Here is a 23,284-nt window from a genome sequence, read left to right as displayed (position 1 = left end):
CAAGAAAACTTGTCGGCGAACGCAGGGATTCAGGTAAGGCGATCGCGCGCGAGAATGTATTATTTTACAGCGCGAGCAAGAACCAAATTATCGCTAAGCTGCGGAATGTGGAAATTTTGACATTTTTGCGCTTTCCGCGGAACGCGAAAATGTCAAATTATCACAATTTACGCGAACGGAACAAAATTTTTGCCCAGGCCTACATCACATGCTCACACAACCTCATCATCAACTTGTATGCCATTGACAGCCAGGCGCTCCTCACCCTCACCAAGGACGCAGACATTTCCAGTTCCAATATTCAAGATTGCATGGGATCCATAGATGAATGGCAGAACAGCAGCCACCTGAGGATTGTCCCCTTACAGCTGGGTCAACTGCTTGTGTCCCACCCACAGAAGCCCCACACAGGCACCCAGTGTCCACGCACACAAGATGTTGTGCATCATGGATTGCTTGCTCACATTTGCCATGGTAATCACCAGCATCTGTACCTCACACTGCAACACCCTCAGCATTCTGCACATGATCCACGGATAGATCCACTCCAAGGTAAGACAGACCATCCCCCAGGTCCACAACAACATCCGTGTCAAATACTGCCCTGCCCTCTACAGAGCAGCCACATCCAAAATCCAGGGACACTTGTCCAAATCCAGGCTGCATCTGCACACCTCAGCGTAAACCTCCCGCGCCCCAGCCACATCACCGTCCAGCAGAGATAGCTGCAATGGATCACTGTGTGCTGCAGGATGACCTGCAGACTCTTCACCTACACTCAGGAGGCAGGCCACAACCCTGACCCAAAACCAACCTTGTACCACTGTCATCCGAGACCCCGTAGTGCCATCTCCGTGCATCCAACCTTGACCTGGCCACCATTCTTCAGATCCACCGTACTCCTGCATGCAGGACATAGTTCTCCCACCTGGGAACACATACCTGGGACTCCCTCCCCGGGAACCTCCAAATGAGGCATGACCTCTACGCCTTAATGTTACTCTTCCAAATAGGTGTGTCCTCACAGTTTCCCTAGCACCCCCTCAGCAGATTGAGGCCATCACAGGTGAGTATTGTGCTCCATGTCTGCATTGAATGATAACTTGTGACCCATGTGTGTCCTGTACCAGACTCAGATCCCAGGGTATGAATGGGTGGAGTTGGTTCAACACTCAGGCATAGTTAGACATTTACACACACATATGTTGTGGACTAATGCCAAATGACAGCAACATCTCCAGACAAGAAAAAAGAGAATTTATTTTTAGTGGGGTGAGTCTTTTGGTAGATGTGCTAAGGTGCTCTACCGGGTGCATGGAATCCAAAGTTCACAGGGGGAGATGGCATCCTTGTCAGTTGGAGTCATCAGAGTCCAGACCACAGTGTTGGTCATCATTGGTCAGACTGTGACCAGCAAGTCCATGTGGCAGAGAATGTGATTGGGTGTGGTGCTGCTGTTGCGCCAGAGGTCCACGTGCCAGGCCAGGTGACCTGGGAGATGTGGATGGTCCGCTGACTCTCACGGTCTTTTCCGTGGACGACCCACCTTCCTCCGGGGACCCTCAGATGCAGGCCTTGACGATGTCTGTGATGCTCCGTCAGACGAATCCTCCTCCTCCTCTCTCCCTGTGGCTGTTGGTGGTTTTCGCTTGGTGGCACAGGGAGGGTTGCCCATGTTGTCTGCGATCCGACGGAGTGAACGGCTCATGTCCATTTGCACCGCCAGGAGCTCAGCCAGTCTTGCCTCCATCCGTCCTTGGTGTTGTTGTTGGCTGGCATGTTGCTCGGCCTGCAGGTTCTTCATCTTGTCGAGGGTCCCCTTGATGTCTGTGAGGCTCGACACAACCTGGCTGATGCCCCTCGTGTCACGCCGGTATGTGTCCAGGATGTGACGCATGTGTGCCATACCATACCGGTTCCCTCAGCTGGCTGGTCAGGTTCTCGCCTCCACCTGCCTCCACTCCCACTACCTCTGCCCACACGAGTCTGGCCTGCAGTTGTTGGCACATCAGGTGTACGGGACCCCTGAGGGATGGCATTAGCGTGGTCGTCTGCCTCCTCCTGGGTGCCAGGAGAACCTTGTCCCTCCTGGTCAGACTGGCTGTGTTGTTCAGTGCGAGCAGAGCTCCTGGGTGTCTCCTGGGAGGTGGCAGGAATGGGGGTGGTGGTTGGCACAGATGTACCTGATGCAGGTGCTGCAGGGGCTTGGGCACCAGAGGGGCCAGGTTGGTCGTGGTCATCCACGGAGTGGTGGGAGTCGTCGCTGCCGGTGGGATCATCTTCACGCTGAGCCTGGGACTGTCATTGTTCCCCCCCATTGTTGGGGGGAGGTCGATGACGTTGCCCTGTGTGTGAGAGAGAGATAATGTTAATGCTGTTTCATGCCACATCCATGTTTCATACATATTCAAGTAGTCACAGTTCCTCCAGGTGGTTGGATGTGCCTAGCATTCCTCTCAATGTACACTTGGGGATGGGTATGTTGCGGGGGACAGATTGGTATGTGCTCCTGAGTGTTTGACCAGTAGATTTTTGGCTGGTATGCTTATTTGTCTATGGATTGGTCTTGTTGTGTCACATGTCCATTGTGAGAGTGGGTAAATCCGTTGCCTGCCCCGGGGTGTGTGCTTGTGTGAGGGGGGGTGTGTGACCCGGCCTGCTGTTGTGTGTAGTTGATTTGTCATTGGGTCTCCCAGGTGATGTGTCTGTCCCCTCATGGTGCATGCTGCCATGACAGTATGTGTGAGTTCCTGTGCTGGGTATGTGAGCTTGTGGAGTTGTTGTTTGAGTGTACAGTCATAGGAGGGCCTTTTGCTGCCTACAGCAGGGCCAAGTGTCAGCTACCTTGTAAGTACTTTGCCAGTCCCTGTGCATTGGGCATGGTGCATGGGTATGTACCTAGGCCATATGGGCTGTGGGCATTGGTGTCTGGTTCTGAGTTGCACAATGTGTTGTGTGAGCCCCACCCTCCCAGCATCCCGGACATCCACTCTTGGGTTTGTGGTTTGTGTGGCCTGGGACATGGCATTGCCTTTATTTGTGAATGGGGCATGGAGACGTTAGTGGCATGAGCGTGGTTTTTGGGTGTGGTTGTGTGTGGTGAGGGCTTGGGGTAAGTTGCGTGCATTTGGAATCTTTGTGGTGTGGATGCCATTCCCCCCATGTTACGTGAGTTGTTTGTGTACTCACCAGGCTCTGTGACTCCTTCGACTCCGTGTACTCCCACCGGCGGAAGCGTGGCCATCACTTTCTCCTCCCAGGGATAGTAATGTACGGGTCTGCGGGGCAGCCCACCTCCAGTGATGTTACTCTGGGCGTATTCCTCGTTCATTTTCCTCTTGACTGCCCTGCGCAGATCGTACCACCTGGCTTGGCATTCATGCCTGGTCCTTCGGATGGGCACAACAGCATTCACCTTATCGACGATCCTCTGCCACAGGCTGGTTTTTTGGGCTATGCTGGTCTGTCTGACCAATGTTCCAAACAGCTGTGGCTCGACTCTGATGACTTCGTTGACAAGGAGCTCCAGCTCCGCCGTTGTGTACTTTGGATTCTTGTCTGTGGGCATGGTGTGGGTGTGGATGGTTGTGGGTGTGTGGATGTGAATGTGATGGTGTGTGTGTGAAGGTGAAGAGGGGTTTTTTGTGAAGGAGGTTGTGTGAAGGTGTGTAAGTGAAACTGTAGTTAAGGTGTAAGTAAGGTGCAGTTGTTTGTCTGTGGTGTCTGTCAGCAGTGGGTCTGTTGCAATGACGATGGGTTGTGTGTGTGGGCCCTTTTTATTGGTCCATTTGTGGGTGTGGCTGTGTTTGAATTTGTGGTGGGTGTGTTATAAGAGGTGGTTGTGATTTAGAGCCTCTGTTTGCCTGTTTGGATGTGCCAGGTCAGTCATAGAGATGTATTTTGTCATGTTGACATGTTTTGTGGTGTTGTGCAAGTCGAATTGACCCTCCTTGTGCTGTTTTACAGTGTCCTGGTTCTGTACAAGTCTTTTTCGCGTAGGTACGGTCCGTACATACGCGATGCTGGGTGAGGGTGCTGGGGTACGGTGTTGGGGTACGGTGCGTACAGGTGCGAGGCTGTGCTACGGTGTTGGGGTACGGTGCGTACAGGTGCGGGCCTGTGCTAGGGTGTTGGGGTACGGTGCGTACAGGTACGGGGCTGTGCTGCGGTGTTGGGGTACGGTGCGTAGAGGTGCAGGCCTGTGCTAGGGTGTTGGGGTACGGTGCGTACAGGTACGGGGCTATGCTATGGTGTTGGGGTATGGTGCGTACAGGTACGGGGCTGTGCTATGGTGTTGGGGTATGGTGCGTACAGGTGCGGGGCTGGGGTACGGTCCTGGGGTATGGGGCGTACAGGTGCGGGGCTGGGAGATGGGCCTGGGGTGCGGCGCGCACAGTTGGGGGGCTGGGGTACGGTCCTGGGGTACGGGGCGTACAGGTGCGGGGCTGGGAGACGGGCCTGGGGTGCGGCGCGTATAGGTGGGGGGCTGTGCTATGGTGTTGGGGCACGGTGTGGAGGGGGGTACGGTGCTGACATACGGGGGTACGGTGCTGACATGTGCAGGGTGAGGGTGGCTGTACGACTCGTATCCGGGCACAAGTTTACCCGTGTACATGTAGGCTACAGCGTTCGCTCCGTACGGGGCCTTTTACATGCGGTTGTATATTCGTACGGGCGGTACGGATCGTACTTGCGCGCTCGGACTTCTGTTTTACGATTTGCACGTAAAAATGTCCGGCTCCCTGTCGGACACTTTTCCCGACGCTATTCGGACGTAAAAATGTACGTCTCCCTCTCGGACCATTTTCCCGACGCAATTTGTATGTATTTTTCACGTACGAATCGTACTTCGCAGTTTGTACGTTACTTGTACGATTCGTACGTAAAAAAATACGGATACGAGTCGGACGGTATATTTTTTCAACGGATCGGAATCGGCACCTTAATGTTTATTCTAGAATTGAGTTTAGTTAAACATAATTAGATTCTCAGTCTCTGTGCCTACCTCTTATATCTTTTGCTGTAAACGTTATCAATTCAAACCAGGTACATCGATCTCAGTCGTATTTCCGAATTGTCTATATAAGATAGAGACAAGAATATAAGCGAATAACCTGTTGAGGCCTTATAGGTATTAGAAAATCAACACAAGTAACCATGTTGATAGATAAATTCAATATACCTGTTAAAGTTCTAATCTCTGATCAGTAGCATAGGTCAGTTTAAATAATGATCAATGATTCTCTCTGTACGTGTTTTAAAATACTGTTCAGAGATACAGCCAACAGTTGGAGACAGAAATAGAGAAGCTGGGAAGAAGAAGATTAGAAACCACACGTGTATCTTTGAGCGATGTTTAATACTGAATTAATGAGCATTTGATATAATTCTCGATGCTTATTTATTGATAGGGTTTCTTATAACTCCGTACCTCAGATACTCACTTCCTAAAACGGCTAACTTTCAACTTGGCATGTGACTATTCAAATATTAGTAGTGACCTATGCTACTGATCAGAGATTAGAACTTTAACAGGTATATTGAATGTATCTATCAACATGGTTACTTGTGTTGATTTTCTAATACCTATAAGGCCTCAACAGGTTATTCGCTTATATTCTTGTCTCTATCTTATATAGACAATTCGGAAATACGACTGAGATCGATGTACCTGGTTTGAATTGATAACGTTTACAGCAAAAGATATAAGAGGTAGGAGCAGAGACTGAGAATCTAATTATGTTTAACTAAACTCAATTCTAGAATAAACATTAAGTGAGAGATAGCTGTGGCGTTATGTAGCCATGCGACATTTTAAGAACTTGAATACCCTTTAGAGATGTTTTTTTTTCAATATATAAGTGGTTGCCTTGATTAAGTGTGGAAACCTTAACCCCTTCGATGCTCATGACGGAACGGTTCCGTCATGAGCATCGGTTGGGCTGTGCTCATGACGGAACCGCTCCGTCATGAGCACAGCCCCTGGGGAAGCGCTGGCGCTCCCCCCCTGGGGCATCGATCGTGCCCCAACAGAGGGGGATGGCAGCGGAAGAGCTTCCGCTGCCACCCCCGAGCCCCCCCCACGCTTCCTGATGACGTCAGCGCGCACAGCGCGCTCCGAAGTCATCAGGAAGTGTTGGACGCGCTGGAATTCATTTCTTCCAGCGCGTCCAACGGATCAGGTAGGTGTTTGGCGGGGGGGCGGAATTGCTAGGCCTTGAGGCATCAGGGGAGAGGAAAGAGTATTTCCTCTCCCCTGATGTCTCAATGCTGGGCATTCCTGCTCCACGATCGCGCACAGCGTCGCGATCGTGGAGCAGGGATGCCCCACTAGACACCAGGGATGTTTTTTTCTTTATTTGGGAAGCGACCCCTTGGGCAAGGGTCGCTTCCTAGGCGGCCAAATTATTTCGAAGACTTTTCTGCCCCCCCTGGGGGCAGATCGGTCGTCTTTCTGCCCGTGTCTGCCCCCAGGGGGGGCAGAAAAGCCCACTAGACACCAGGGATGTCTTTTTCCTAATTTAGGAAGCGACCCCTTGGGCAAGGGTCTCTTCCTTGGCTGCCAAATTAATTTGAAGACTTTTCTGCCCCCCCTGGGGGCAGTTCGGTCGTCTTTCTGCCCGTTTCTGCCCCAGGGGGGGCAGAAAAGCCCACTAGACACCAGGGATGTCTTTTTCCTAATTTAGGAAGCGACCCCTTGGGCAAGGGTCGCTTCCTTGGCGGCCAAATTAATTCGACTACTTTTCTGCCACCCCTGGGGTCAGATCGGTCGTCTTTCTGCCTGTTTCTGCCCCCAGGGGGGGGGGGCAGAAAAGCCCACTAGACACCAGGGATGTATTTTTCTTAATTTAGGAAGCGACCTCTTGGGCAAGGGTCGCTTCCTTGGCGGCGTAATTTATTTGAAGACTTTTCTGCCCCCCTGGGGGCAGATCAGTCATCTTTCTGCCCATTTCTGCCCCCAGGGGGGGCAGAAAAGCCCACTAGACACCAGGGATGTCTTTTTCTTTATTTAGGAAGCGACCCCTTGGGCAAGGGTCGCTTCCTTTGGGGCATAAATAATGGGAAGACTTTTCTGCCCCCCCTGGGGGCAGATCGGTCGTCTTTCTGTCCGTTTCTGCTCCCGGGGGGGGGCAGAAAAGCCCACTAGACACCAGGGATGTATTTTTCTGCATGAGGAAGTGACCCCTTGGCAAAAACTGTTTGCATTTGTGCTCGATGTGTATTTTGTTGTCTTGTGAGTAATTTGTTTTTTTTTTCTTCTTTCTAGTTGGATATCGTTGGTTTTTGCTGTGTCACTGCAGAGTAGGTTCTGGTGAGTGTAGCTGTCTCTTGTAATTGAATTCTATAGTTTTTGAGTACATTGATCATTGTGATAAAGGTACACATTTCTTTACTTACTTGGTTTGCACATTGTTGGTTGTTGTTGACTTGTTTGTGCAGTTTTCTATCTTAGAAAGTATAATGGCTAGCCGCAGGATTACTGCTCAGCAGGTTGTTGGTTTGCTTTTTGAGTCTTCCTCTGACCATGGTTCAGAGACTGACTCTGCATCTGAGGGAGAGGAGGCAGGGGACGATTCTGGCAGTGAGTTTTCTCTCCATATGGAGTCATCGGATGATGAAGATACTCTTAGTGCGGATGAAGTGCCTGTGTTAGAGGAGGAGACTGATGTGCCGATAGTGCGGCAAGAGGCATCTGGGCTGCAGCCTGGGGCTGCAAGGCTTCCCGTTGGTGTAGTGCGGCAAGAGGCTTCTGGGCTGCAGCCTGCGGCTGCCAGGCTTCCCGTTGGTGTAGTGCGGCAAGAGGCATCTGGGCTGCAGGCTGGGGCTGCAAGGCTTCCCTTTGAAAGTGATGACCTCTGGGTTGCCCCTGGCATGGTGTAGCCGGCATTGCCAGAGTTTACTGGTGTTCCAGGGTCTAGAGTGAATACTGAAAACTTTTTGCCGGTAAATTTTTTTCAGTTGTTTATGGACGATGTGTTTTTGGCAGAGATTGTTGAGCAGACTAATTTGTATGCCGAGCAGTTTTTGAGGGACAACAGTGCCAGTCTTAAGCCACACTCTAGAGCTACCCGGTGGACTCCCACAAATGTTGAAGAGATGAAGAAGTTCTTGGGTTTAACTTTTTTGATGGGCTTGCTAAGGAAGCCATCAATGTCTTCATATTGGTCTAGCAGTCCCTTGATGGCAACGTCTATTTTTCCGGCAGTCATGAGTCGTGACAGGTATTTGCTTCTGCTTCGGATGATGCATTTCGTTGATAATGGTTTAGCGTTGCCACGAGATCACCCTGATTGTGACCGTCTTTTTAAGATTAGGCCTGTCCTTGATCACTTTGTTGATCGATTTTCTGAGATTTATGCCCCTGGGAAAGAAATTGCAGTGGATGAGTCTTTGGTGTTGTTCAAGGGCCGCTTGGTTTTTAGGCAATACATTCCTAGTAAGAGGGCACGCTATGGAATAAAGCTGTATATGCTGTGTGACAGTAGGACTGGATATGTGTCTAATTTCAGGGTGTACACCGGTAAGGAATCTAGGATTAACCTCCCTGGTTGTCCGTCCACTTTTGGAGTGACTGAGAAAATTGTTTGGGAACTTGGTAGAGGATTTTTTAACAAAGGCCACCATTTATATGTAGATAACTTCTACACTGGTGTGCGGTTGTTCAGGGAATTGGCGAAAGTGGACACTGTTGCTTGTGGCACAATCCACTCGAACCGTAAAGGTTTCCCAAAGGAATTAGTTTGTCAAAAGCTTGTGCGGGGACAGTGCAATGCGTTGCGTTGCGAGAAACTTCTAGCTGTGAAGTTTGCAGACAGGAGAGATGTCTACATGCTGACTACCATCCATGATGAAAGCACTGCACCTGTGACTGTTTGGGGTCAGGTCGCTGAAGCGCGCAAACCTGTGTGCATTTTAGACTATAATAGGCACATGGGTGGTGTTGACAGAGTAGATCAGAGGTTGGAACCTTACACTGCTCTTCGTAAGGCTTACATTTGGTACAAGAAGTTGGCTATCCATCTTTTCCACTTGGCAATGTTTAATGCTTTTGTTGTGTTCCAGGATTCTTGCCCTGAGTCAAAGATGACTTTTGCTAAGTTTCAGGAGTCTGTAATAGGCAGCCTTGTTGTAGTGGAACAGGCAAGTGTTCCTAGAGCTGGAGTGGTGGAGGATGTTGCTAGATTGAAAGATCGCCACTTTCCAGATCACATTCCCCCCACACCCTCAAAAGATTTTCCCAGTAGGAGATGTAGAGTCTGTTGACGAAGAGGTACGCGGAAGGAGAGTTGTATGTACTGCCCCGACTGTCCTTCTCATCCTGCACTGTGTCTCCCTGCTTGTTTTAGAGCGTACCACACGCGAAAGAATTATTGGGAGCATTCATGAGTGGTAAAGTGAACTGCCTGGTCTGTATTCTTTGAATAATTTGATTCTGTTTCAAGGTTGGTGTTAGTGCAATGTATTTAGTTGCTGATTTTCTGTTAGAAGATTTGTATCTATTTGCGATTTGTTTGTGTTTTTATTTTTTTCTAAAAGAATCCTAAATGTGATGGCGGTGTGTGTAGGCTTGCGCTTGGCTGTTGGTGTGTGTGGACTGGCACTTGGTTGGCGGTGTGCGTGGAATGGTGCTTGGCTGGCGGTGAGCGTGGACTGGCGGTGTGCATGGACTGGCGGTGTGCGTGGACTGGTGCGTGGCTGGTGGTGTGCGTGGACTGGAGCTTGGCTGGCGGTGTGCGTGGAATGGTGCTTGGCTGGCGGTGTGCGTGGACTGGTACTTGGCTGGTGGTGTGCGTGGACTGGTGGTGTGTGCGGACTGGTGCTTGGCTGCTGGTGTCCGTGTACTGGAGCTTGGCTGGTGGTGTGCGTGGACTGGAGCTTGGCAGGCGGTGTGCGTGGAATGGTGCTTGGCTGGCGGTGTGCATGGACTGGTACTTGGCTGGCAGTGTGCGTGGACTGGTGGTGTGTGCGGACTGGTGCTTGGCTGGAGGTGTCCGTGGACTGGAGCTTGGCTGCCGGTGTGCGTGGATTGGCGATTGGCTGCCGGTGTGCCTGGACTGGCGATTGGCTGGCGGTGTGCCTGGACTGGCACTTGGCTGGCGGTGTGCCTGGACTGGCGCTTGGCTAGCGGTGTGCGTGGACTGGCGCTCTGCTAGCGGTGTGTGTGGACTGGCACTCTGCTAGCGGTGTGTGTGGACTGGAGCTCGGCTGGCTGTGTGTGAGTAGTGACTTTCTGCTGGTCACTACACACACTGCTAGCTGAGTGCCACTCCACGCAATCCATCAGCATGTGTAGTTGCTGTGTCTGGATTGTGGGTGTGTGAAAGTGATGGGCCCTTGAATGGCGCTGTGTGCTGGTGTGAGTTTTGTTATGTGATGGGCCCGCGGCTGGCGGTGTGAATGGTTTTGTATGTCTCATACGTATGAAAGGTGTATGAATGGCCTGTAAAGAGGTTGGTGCCTTGTCGTGGCTTTACAGCTCACGAGCTGTGAGTCAATGGTTCAGTTTCTCGCCCTTTCAATTATTACCAGTGCATTTCATGTTTTGTGAAATCACTTGCTAATACAATTGTATCTACTGAACCATCACTCACCCTCGTGCCAAATCCAACCAGTATGTGTGTGTGCTTGCGGATTAGATGGCTGTGCAGTAATATTTGTCTTTCTGAAGCAGGGTGTACCTTGTCCCTTTTTGGTGAATTTTGTACTGTGTTGCTTTTGTACCTGGTGGTGCGAATGGTCTTGTTTGTATCACGTATGAAAGGTGTGTGAATGGCCTGTAAAGTGGTTGGTTCCTTGACGTGGCTTTACAGCTCACGAGCTGCGAGTCATTGGTTTGGTTTTTTGTGAATTTAATTATTGACAGTGCATTTCATTTTTGTGAAATCTCTAGTTAATAAAATTTAATACACTGAACCATGACTCGCCCTCGTGCCAAATCCAACCAGTATTTGTGTGTGTTTGAGGAATAGATGGTTGTGCAGCAATCTTTGTCTTTAGTTTCTCTGCCAAGGTACACTTTCCATGTAAGAATAACCCACCAACTGTAGATATTGTCGAAAACCCATGGGAGTTCATGGTGATGTCTCTCTTGTGAATTCAAAAAGTTTTTTTTATCCCCAATGTCCTGCAAACCTCAAAATGTCTGCCACATTTTCTTTGCAATTTTATTCCAAAATTCTCACGCTGTTGGAACAATGGTTAATCTGGTTTTGCAAGGGGGGTCCCTTTGGTTTTTGGCCTGGTGCTCAGCGGCCATCTAGGGAAACCTACCAAACCCATGCATTTCTGAAAACTAGACACCCAGCGGCTTCCAGGGAGGTATGGCTTGCATGGATCCCCCAACGTTTTCTTACCCAGAATCCCCTGCAAACCTCAATTTTAGCTGAAAAAATCACTTTTTCACACATTTTTGTGTGGGAAAGTTGTGGCATTACCGGGCTCACACAAATTTACCACCACCCAGCGTTCCCTCAGGTCTCCTGGTAAAAATGGTGCCTCACTTGTGTGGGAGGCCCAAGTACCCGCGGCAGGCAAGGGCCCAAAACGTAGTGAGGTGACATCAAAATGGCCTATCGCAAAACCACCTGGTTTTGCAAGGGGGTCACTTTTGTTTTTGACCCGGTGCTCGGCGGCCATCTAGGGAAACCTACCAAACCCACACATTTCTGAAAACTAGACACCCGGCGGCTTCCAGGGAGGTATGGCTTGTGTGGATCCCCCAACGTTTCCTTACCCAGAATCCCCTGCAAACCTCAATTTTAGCTGAAAAAATCACTTTTTTCACACATTTTGGTGTGGGAAAGTTGTGGCATCACCGGGCTCACACAAATTTACCACCACCCAGCGTTCCCCCAGGTCTCCCGGTAAAAATGGTGCCTCACTTGTGTGGGAGGCCCAAGTACCCGCGGCAGGCAAGGGCCCAAAACGTAGTGAGGTGACATCAAAATGGCCTATCGCAAAACCACCTGGTTTTGCAAGGGGGTTCCCTTTGGTTTTTGACCTGGTGCTCGGCGACCATCTAGGGAAACCTACCAAACCCACACATTTCTGAAAACTAGACACCCGGCGGCTTCCAGGGAGGTATGGCTTGCGTGGATCCCCCAACGTTTCCTTACCCAGAATCCCCTGCAAACCTCAATTTTAGCTGAAAAAAACACCTTTTTCACATATTTTGGGGTGGGAAAGTTGTGGCATCACCGGGCACACACAAATTTACCACCACCCAGCGTTCCCCCAGGCCTCCCGGTAAAAATGGTGCCTCACTTGTGTGGGAGGCCCAAGTACCCGCGGCAGGCAAGGGCCCAAAACGTAGTGAGGCGACATCAAAATGGCCTATCGCAAAACCACCTGGTTTTGCAAGGGGGGTCACTTTGGTTTTTGGCCCGGTGCTCGGCGGCCATCTAGGGAAACCTACCAAACCCACACATTTCTGAAAACTAGACACCCGGCGGCTTCCAGGGAGGTATGGCTTGCGTGGATCCCCCAACGTTTCCTTACCCAGAATCCCCTGCAAACCTCAATTTTTGCTGAAGAAAACACTTTTTTCACACATTTTGGGGTGAGAAAGTTGTGGCATCACCGGGCTCACACAAATTTACCACCACCCAGCGTACCCCCAGGTCTCCCGGTAAAAATGGTGCCTCACTTGTGTGGGAGGCCCAAGTACCCGCGGCAGGCACGGGCCCAAAACGTAGTGAGGTGACATCAAAATGGCCTATCGCAAAACCACCTGGTTTTGCAAGGGGGTTCCCTTTGGTTTTTGACCAGGTGCTCGGCGGCCATCTAGGGAAACCTACCAAACCCACACATTTCTGAAAACTAGACACCCGGCGGCTTCCAGGGAGGTATGGCTTGCGTGGATCCCCCAACGTTTCCTTACCCAGAATCCCCTGCAAACCTCAATTTTAGCTGAAAAAATCACTTTTTCACACATTTTTGTGTGGGAAAGTTGTGGCATCACCGGGCTCACACAAATTTACCACCACCCAGCGTTCCCCCAGGTCTCCCGGTAAAAATGGTGCCTCACTTGTGTGGGAGGCCCAAGAACCCGCAGCAGGCAAGGGCCCAAAACGTAGTGAGGTGACATCAAAATAGCCTATTGCAAAAGCACCTGGTTTGGCCGCCGAGCACCGGGCCAAAAACCCAAGTGACCCCCCTTGCAAAACCAGGTGGTTTTGCGATAGGCCATTTTGATGTTGCCTCACTACGTTTTGGGCCCTTGCCTGCCGCGGGTACTTGGGCCTCCCACACAAGTGAGGCACCATTTTTACCGGGAGACCTGGGGGAACGCTGGGTGGTGGTAAATTTGTGTGAGCCCGGTGATGCCACAACTTTCTCACCCCAAAATGTGTGAAAAAAGTGTTTTCTTCAGCAAAAATTGAGGTTTGCAGGGGATTCTGGGTAAGGAAACGTTGGGGGATCCACGCAAGCCATACCTCCATGGAAGCCGCCGGGTGTCTAGTTTTCAGAAATACGTGGGTTTGGTAGGTTTCCCTAGATGGGCGCCGAGCACCGGGCCAAAAACCAAAGTGACCCCCCTTGCAAAACCAGGTGGTTTTGCGAAAGGCCATCTTGATGTCGCCTCACTACGTTTTGGGCCCTTGCCTGCCGCGGGTACTTGGGCCTCCCACACAAGTGAGGCACCATTTTTACCGGGAGACCTGGGGGAACGCTGGGTGGTGGTAAATTTGTGTGAGCCCGGTGATGCCACAACTTCCCACCCCAAAATGTGTGAAAAAAGTGATTTTTTCAGCTAAAATTGAGGTTTGCAGGGGATTCTGGGTAAGGAAACGTTGGGGGATCCACGCAAGCCATACCTCCCTGGAAGCCGCCGGGTGTCTAGTTTTCAGAAATGTGTGTGTTTGGTAGGTTTTCCTAGATGGCCGCCGAACACCGGGTCAAAAACCAAAGTGACCCCCCCTTGCAAAACCAGGTGGTTTTGCGATAGGCCATTTTGATGTCACCTCACTACGTTTTGGGCCCTTGCCTGCCGCGGGTACTTGGGCCTCCCACACAAGTGAGGCACCATTTTTACCGGGAGACCTGGGGGAACGCTGGGTGGTGGTAAATTTGTGTGAGCCCGGTGATGCCACAACTTTCCCACCCCAAAATGTGTGAAAAAAGTGATTTTTTCAGCTAAAATTGAGGTTTGCAGGGGATTCTGGGTAAGGAAACGTTGGGGGATCCACGCAAGCCATACCTCCCTGGAAGCCGCCGGGTGTCTAGTTTTCAGAAATGTGTGTGTTTGGTAGGTTTTCCTAGATGGCCGCCAAACACGGGTCAAAAACCAAAGTGACCCCCCTTGCAAAACCAGGTGGTTTTGCGATAGGCCATTTTGATGTCGCCTCACTACGTTTTGGGCTCTTGCCTGCCGCGGGTACTTGGGCCTCCCACACAAGTGAGGCACCATTTTTACCGGGAGACCTGGGGAAACGCTGGGTGGTGGTAAATTTGTGTGAGCCCGGTGATGCCACAACTTTCCCACCCCAAAATGTGTGAAAAAAGTGATTTTTTCAGCTAAATTTGAGGTTTGCAGGGGATTCTGGGTAAGGAAACGTTGGGGGATCCACGCAAGCCATACCTCCCTGGAAGCCGCCGGGTGTCTAGTTTTCAGAAATGTGTGGGTTTGGTAGGTTTCCCTAGGTGCCGGCAGAGCTAGGGTTAAAAAACTACAGCTAGTCACTTTGCCAAAAAAAGGGTCATTTTTCACTGCAAAATTGAGGTGTGACCACGTTGCGTTTTGCGCCGTTCCTGTCGCGGGCACTAGGCCGACCCGCACAAGTGAGGTACCATTTTTCTCGTAGGACTTTGGGGAACGCGGGGTGGGTGGAAATTTGTGGATCCACACAGATTCCAGAACTTTCCATCACAGAAATATGGGGAAAATGTGGTTTTTTGTCAATGTTTTACGTTTGCAAGGGATTCTGGGTAACAGACCATGGTGGGAGGCAGACAAGTCACCCCATCCTGGATTCCCCTGGGTGTCTAGTTTTCAAAAATGTATAGGTTTGCTAGGTTTCCCTAGGTGCTGGCAGGGCTAGGGTTCAAAAACTACAGCTAGTCACTTTGCCAAAAAAAGGGTCATTTTTCACAGCAAAATTGAGGTGTGACCACGTTGCGTTTTGCGCCGTTTCCTGTCGCGGGCACTAGGCCGACCCGCACAAGTGAGGTAACATTTTTCTTGTAGGACTTTGGGGAACGCGGGGTGGGTGGTAATTTGTGGATCCACGTAGATTCCAGAACATTCCATCACAGAAATGTGGGGAAAATGTGGTTTTTTTGTCAATGTTTTACGTTTGCAAGGGATTCTGGGTAACAGACCATGGTGGGAGGCAGACAAGTCACCCCATCCTGGATTCCCCTGGGTGTCTAGTTTTCAAAAATGTATAGGTTTGCTAGGTTTCCCTAGGTGCCGGCAGGGCTAGGGTTCAAAAACTACAGCTAGTCACTTTGCCAAAAAAGGGTAATTTTTCACCGCAAATTGGAGGTGTGACCATGTTGCGTATTGCGCCGTTTCCTGTCGCGGGCACTAGGCCGACCCGCACAAGTGAGGTACCATTTTTCTCGTAGGACGTTGGGGAACGCGGGGTGGGTGGAAATTTGTGGATCCACGCAGATTCCAGAACTTTACACCACAGAAATGTGGGGAAAATGTGTTTTTTTTGTCACTTTTTCACGTTTGCAAGGGATTCTGGGTAACAGACCATGGTGGAAGGCAGACAAGTCACCCCATCCTGGATTCCCCTGGGTGTCTAGTTTTAAAAAATGTATAGGTTTGCTAGGTTTCCCTAGGTGCCGGCAGGGCTAGGGTTCAAAAACTACAGCTAGTCACTTTGCCAAAAAAGGGTCATTTTTCACTGCAAAATTGAGGTGTGACCAGGTTGCGTTTTGCGCCGTTTCCTGTCGCGGGCACTAGGCCGACCTGCACAAGTGAGGTACCATTTTTCTCGTAGGACTTTGGGAAACGCGGGGTGGGTGGAAATTTGTGGATCCACGCAGATTCCAGAACTTTACACCAGAGAAATGTGGGGAACATTTTTTTTTTTGTCAATTTTTTACGCTTGCAAGGGATTCTGGGTAACAGACCATGGTGGGAGGCAGTCAAGTCACCCTCTCCAGGATTCCCCTGGGTGTCTAGTTTTCAAAAATGTATAGGTTTGCTAGGTTTCCCTAGGTGCCGGCAGGGCTAGGGTTCAAAAACTACAGCTAGTCACTTTGCCAAAAAAGGGTCATTTTTCACCGCAAATTTGAGGTGTGACCACGTTGCGTATTGCGCCGTTTCCTGTCGTGGGCACTAGGCCGACCCGCACAAGTGAGGTACCATTTTTCTCGTAGGACGTTGGGGAACGTGGGGTGGGTGGAAATTTGTGGATCCACGCAGATTCCAGAACTTTACACCACAGAAATGTGGGGAACATTTTTTTTTTTGTCAATGTTTTACGCTTGCAAGGGATTCTGGGTAACAGACCATGGTGGGAGGCAGTCAAGTCACCCCCTCCTGGATTCCCCTGGGTGTCTAGTTTTCAAAAATGTATAGGTTTGCTAGGTTTCCCTAGGTGCCGGCAGGGCTAGGGTTCAAAAACTACAGCTAGTCACTTTGCCAAAAAGGGGTCATTTTTCACTGCAAAATTGAGGTGTGACCACGTTGCATTTTGTGCCGTTTCCTGTCGCGGGCACTAGGCCGACCCACACAAGTGAGGTACCATTTTTCTCGTAGGACTTTGGGGAACGCGGGGTGGGTGGAAATTTGTGGATCCACGCAGATTCCAGAACTTTCCATCGCAGAAATGTGGGGAAAATGTGTTTTTTTTGTTAATTTTTAACGTGTGCAAGGGATTCTGGGTAACAGACCATGGTGGGAGGTAGTCAAGTCACCCCATCCTGAAATCCCCTGGGTGTCTAGTTTTCAAAAATGTATAGGTTTGCTAGGTTTCCCTAGGTGCCGGCAGGGCTAGGGTTAAAAAACTACAGCTAGACTCTTCGCAAAAAAAGTGTCAATTTTCAGTGTGAAAATGTGGTGTGTTCACCTTAGGTTTTGAGCCACTTCCTGTCGTGGGCACTATGCCTACCCACACAAGTGAGGTACCAATTTTATCGGGAGACTTAGGGTAGTTCAGATCTGTAAAGCAACTGTTATTACCTATTGATTTTTGATGCATTTCTCCCTTCCAAATGAAAGACATTGTGTAAAAAAAAAGTCATTTTGAAAAATGACCAATAATTGTCATGCAAGTATGAGTATTCCCAATTTCGAAAATGTGCAAATATGCACTGTTTCTAAACTCTGTGATTTTTTCCCATTTCAGAAATACATAGGTGTCTTTCATACCGATTTTTCCATGTATACATTTTCCCACAAAAATTGCTATATACCCGGAACAAAAAAAAACCATTACAAAATGCTGCTCAGTTTTTTACTCTGGGTTCGTTGGGCTCTTGGTGAACCTACAAGTCCTATATATCCCCACAACCAGGAAGGTCCACCGGATGTAACGGTACATTGCTTTCAAAGAGATGTCATAATTAGAAGAAGTTACAGGTGAAAATGTTGACTCAAAAGGCTGCTTTTTTCAAGAAATTTTAAATTTTTCCTATATTTAACTGTTAGTTTCTATAAAGAAACCTTGATGGATCTACACAAATGACCCCTTGCTGAATTCAGAATTTTGTCTACTTTTTAAAAATGTATAGCTTTCCAGGATCCATTATTGCTTTTCTACCCATTTCTACCATTATCTGGAAGGAGGTTGAAAGCACAACAAATAGCAAAAATAGGGTATGTCCCAGAAAAATGTCAAAACTGTGTAAAAAATGTTGGATTTCTCACAAAAATCTGTCATTCCCTAAAAGCTGGAGAAATGGGGATTTCAGCCCCACAAACCCTTTTTTGATATCATTTGCAGAGAAAAACCCAGACGCTTTCATTTGCAGCCACTTTCCCCCATTTTTCACAAAAAAAACAAAAGTTTGCTGTATTTTTACTAATTTCTGGGAACCCTCTAGGAGAATCCACAAACCGTGGGTACCTTTAGAATCCGCATGATGTTGTAAGAAAAGGACGCAAATTTGGCGTGGATACCTACTGTGGTCAAAAAGTTACAGGGCCCTAAGCGCGCCCTACCCCAAATAGCCCAAAAAAGGCTTAGCACAGGAGGGGAAAAGGCCTAGTAGCGAAGGGGTTAAACTAGATCTTTTTGTATTAATTATTTGTATGTTGACATTAAAATTTGTAAATAAGTATAGATCGCCATGTTGACTCCTAATTTTAACATTGGGTTTTTTTGGGGATTATTCCTTGCATATAGTACACAACCTTGAGTGGGTTCCTGACGAAGGCTTAGCCGAAACGCATTGTGTCTACAAACTGCCTGTTGAGAAAGAACTATGTTTGGATATGTATAAATTGTTCTTTTGAAATGCTCAGTATTGATCATTAAGATCAAGTCTAGAGAATGAAAAAATAAGAGCTATACAAGTGTATTACCTATATCATGAACCACTAGGAATATAATTTATGTGTATACTAATATTATGACTACTTATTGATTATTACTATTGGATATGTTCATAGATATATTAATTTGTTCAAAAATAAGAAAGCAAAACAAAAATATTTATATATTACAACAAAAAAACTTAAAAATAAATTAAAGAATTTTTCAATCAGTTTTTTCTAAATCTCTTTTTTACAAATGTATGTATTCACAGTGTATAGCCACTAGTAATTTTGCTGAATTTGGAGTTGACAGATGATCTATATGTTATATACACTGTGCCCGGTGTTTTCCTTTTTTTCCCATTAGCAGTCAGCAATAGAACACAGGTTGCATGCAAATGAAGTATGTAAAGCAAAAGGTAAGTCCATAACTCACACCAAGCGTCACCAATGGCAAACATCCAAATAGTTGTTGCATTCGGGGTCACAGTACAGTTGCAATTGAACGGGTCTGTGCAGTACCACAAGATGGGCAGATATTGCGTAAGAGGAGCAGAAGTACCAACACACCAGACGCCAGCAAGAGGATCAATTGAAACCCTCCGAAGGCACTGGAAAAAATAGAATGAATATAGGCCTGTATTACTCAAAAAATCATCTGAAAAGAGGAAACAAGGCCCAGATCATACAAGTTTAAAAAAAAATGAGCAAGGCCTTCAGAATCAAACGCATTAAATATTCTGTGTGTTCATTTTCCAAAATGGAGTGGGTGTTTAGTAGTGAGTGTATCTCACTTGCGGTTCTCGTCACCTGCAATTCGAAGGTAACTCGCGCTGATGTGAGAGCCACTTCTTCTCGAAAAAATAGCGCTTTGAGTCAGCTTAGTTTATTGAAATCTGTTTTCAAAGTTGGAATGGAAGGCAAAAGAAAACTATCCGTACCCATGCTGAGGGTGGAAAAAGAACGTTGCTGCAACAAGTAACACGTTGCGAAACCATTACTATATACTGGATGCCAGCCGGTAAGACAAGGCATTCGTAGTTATTCAAAATAAGGTAACTGCCATTTGAACGCAACATGAGCGTGGGAATAATAGCTGGAACGGGTGTACCTTTTAAAAAACAAGCTAGAATAGGTGCCAACGTGTTACAGGTGCCGTGCAATTTAACTTGTTTGCAAACTAGGCAATGTCCTACTGTGGAATCGCAGTTCTCCCCTGTTAGGAAAACTTCCTTATCCACATGCTGACATCTGTAGGTGAAAGGCAATGGCCACAATTCATGGATAAAAGCACTTCCCAGGGGCTCAAAGCGTCCAACCGGGAAGTGTTTCATGCAAGAAGTAAACTGACACAGTGAGAGGGCATTGAAATAACTCCATATATTAAACACACAACTTAATCCATCTCAGCTACAGGAAAAGGTAACCGTTCTAATCGTTCTATATGTACAGTGTATAAGTTGCGTCTGTCATGGACATACATTTCTGTTTATCTGTTAAAGTAAATGCTAAAAACAGTGAAGAAGCATTCAAATAATCCCACACAACTTTCCCCATTTTAAGCATTTGTAACATCAATGCAATTTGCATCACAGATCGCAATTGATTTTGGTCATGATACAACACGGATACATCGGTCGGTACAATATCAATAACAGATGAAACAATATTATCCAAGGTGTAAATACAGGAAGATAATGTATTAATGCTATCATCCACCACTGCCAGAACTTTTTCCAAATTAGCTTGTTCAATTTGGTGCAGACGCACCACAGTTTCCATCTGCGACAGTTTCCACAATTCATTATATGCTTAATAAATAAATCGTTTTGATCTAGGTAATTTAGGACCTAAAACAAAATCAGTCAAAATTATGTCACCCGACAAAAGGGACAGGTGGAGTCTCACTGACGACAGTGTGGAATGTCCCAACCATTGCTGACACAATTTCCCCATCGAATACCTGGTTACTGAATGAGAGTGCGGAAAACGTGGATCAGGTCTACTTTGTGTGAAACCTGTGGTGGTTAAGAAAATGCAGTTGACATGCATTGGAACCTGTTGGCCACAACAACTTTCCAAAGGGGTCAGTGTCAGAAATATTCACACTGCCATTTTTTAACAGGGCAAACAACACAGCAATCAATTGGTGTGTGTACGCCACGTATCGTACTCAACCAATGAAGGAATAGAAGGAACATTCATATTTTTGGCTGTAACCAAAACCAAACAGGTAGTCTGCTGCACTGTGTCATGTAAAAAGAAATTTTTTGTAGGAATTAGACATGCATGATGCAGAGCTTCAGTACCTTAGACTTGCCAATCTTTAGTGCCCCAAATGGATTTCAAGTCAATGGTATCTTTCCAATGTTCGTAACCATATAAGGCAAAATCAGAGCGAAAGGAATTAGAATAAATTAACTTAGTGTGAGTCAACATGAACTTAGACTGTGACTGCAATTTTAACTTATAGAAATAGGACTCTGGATTGGACGTATTATAATTAGAGAAGTATGTGTGTTTACTCCGTAGAGCATTAGAACTCTCCTGTAAAGGAGTCAGACAATCCTCCCACTGAGTAAAATTAAAAACGGTTTTAACGTGTTTGTTTTGTGCAAGAAATGATGGCCATAATGTTGGTAACAGAACAAATCTGCATAATTGGCCGAATTCGAATACAAATCTTCAGCATCAAAAGCTGCATAATATTTTAAATCGGAAAATTAATGGCCTGAACATCCCAGTTGTCTGAGTGCATGTCCTGTGTTACCACATCTCCTAGTAAATCGCAGAACAAGTATGGAATATACAGGACCGCCGTCTGACCATGGATATTGAATGCAACTTTATCCCAAACTATGCCATCTGCAACTGGCAAGGCCGAAATGTTCATGAGGGCTTGATCTCTTTTCATGACATGGGACGATGTATGGGGACCCAAAACCCCATCAACAAATTTCACATCAGAGCCTTCAGGTAAATAATGACCATTGATGAGCAAAAATAACACTGTCACAAACCTAATCCACATGAAAAGAAATTTAAGTGTGAGTACCATCCTGATGTCTTTTCAGGGTGGGACCAGGTAAGTTTTCTTGAACCAGGTAATGAAAAGACTGATACGTGTTGGTGGTGATGACACAGACAAGGAAGAAGAAGAGGAATCGTACGAGAAACTTGTACGATCCATGTAATATTCACTGACCCCCATACACAACTATGAAGGCTGTGTAGCATCAGATGGATGATGTATAGCACTGACAGTAACATCTACGAGGACCTCAATAGTAAGAGAATCATACTCGATGTCTGCATCAGGAGAATTAGAAGTTACAACTGGCAAGAAATCAATAGAAGTCTCCAACTCCCCCTCAATCACGCGGGAAGTTGTCAAAGAAGTTGAAGCCATCAGATTAATTGAAAGATCTCAGCTTGAAATACTTCGAGTCATATTATTCAGTATTGGCCATATGGTGTAGCTTGACGTTGTCAATTGAAATAAATCTGTTTTCCTTGTGGCCTGGCACAGGAGGCAAAACCACTGTACAGGTACCCTTCAATCCAAGAACTGGGGAAGTTGTTTGATACGAGGGACCACATTCTTTCTCGTTCTCCAGCTTTTCTCAAACCAGATCACCAATTTTAGGAAGCCAGCCAGTAACAGGAATCAGCACCGCTGCTACAGTGGATGAGGGAGAATGATCTTGAACCAGTGTGTCACGGATCTTTGGCAGTTCCTGCAACATAGTAGAATGGTTATCTATGTCAAATGTTGCGGCAGCCGCCACAACGTCTAGACCATCAAGGTCAGGTGCAAACATTTTAATGCCAAAAAGCATTTTGTATGGGATTGGCCCACCCAGAGATCTTCTAGGTAGATTATTTAGTGCATGCTATACCCCATACAAATGAGTCAGCCAACTCCTTCCAGTACCTAAGACTCTAGCTGTCCAAGATTTCCTTAAGTCACGGTTCATTTGCTCCACTATAGATTTTGCCCTCAGGCCGGGATGGAGACGAAACTGTACTAGCACCCCAGAGACCTCCTTGCGTCCTTGTAAGCCTTAGAGGCAAATGCAGGACCTTGGTTAGAATGGAAGGTGCCACAGGCAAAAGTCCCGACAAAGACACGCAAATCTATAATGACATTTTGAGCATCAGCACTGCGTTGTGGCCAACCCCGAAGGAATCTAGTGCACCAATCAACTGCAACTAAAATATGTTTATATGCAGTGTCAGAAGTCAAAGGATGGCAGTGATCAAGATAAATACAACCAAACGGTTGATTAGAAATGTATAGCGGTGTATGTGGTGGACGTGCAACCATAAATGATTTAATTTGTTAATAAATGTCACAAGACAGTACATAATTACAGGTTTATTTGTATAAACCACGCCACCAATAACATTGCTGTAAAATAGAAACAGTTGCAGAAACTCCGGCATGTGCAGAGGTCATGCCTTCATGCGCAGCTATGATCCAAGGAATTCTGCGGTCCTCGTTGGGAATCAGCCGATCCCCAACAGACGGTATTGTATCAAATGGGACTTGCTCCGGGTGATAAATGATAAGAATACTTAGAAGGGAAAACTTGTGGGAAATCTGTTGAACCCTTCATAGCAGCAATCGCCGCAAGAATATCATTATCAATTTTAGTCATGGACCTAGTAACTGCTGCTACTGTACATGCGGCTACTGCAGATTTGGCTAACTCATCAGCCAAAGAATTACCAACAGAATGTGTTCCAACATGCTGATGGCCAAGAGTAGGAATAACTTGTGTGAGCGGCAAACATTTTTTAAGTTCTGCCACTCTGACCCAAAGCATTTTATACTTTATTGCGCTA

General features: G+C 47.4%; 1 protein-coding gene across 4 annotated transcripts in view; it reads right to left on the bottom strand.

Annotated features, from left to right (window-relative positions):
* Nucleotides 1–23,284, bottom strand: part of HEPACAM (hepatic and glial cell adhesion molecule) — a 1,886,975-nt gene that overhangs the window by 1,705,061 nt on the left and 158,630 nt on the right. The window lies entirely within an intron of this gene.

Source organism: Triturus cristatus, chromosome 3_1 (assembly GCF_964204655.1).
Source record: "Triturus cristatus chromosome 3_1, aTriCri1.1, whole genome shotgun sequence".
NCBI lineage: Eukaryota > Metazoa > Chordata > Amphibia > Caudata > Salamandridae > Triturus > Triturus cristatus.
Note: the sequence above shows the minus strand (reverse complement) of the source record. Positions and strands in the feature narration are given on the sequence as shown.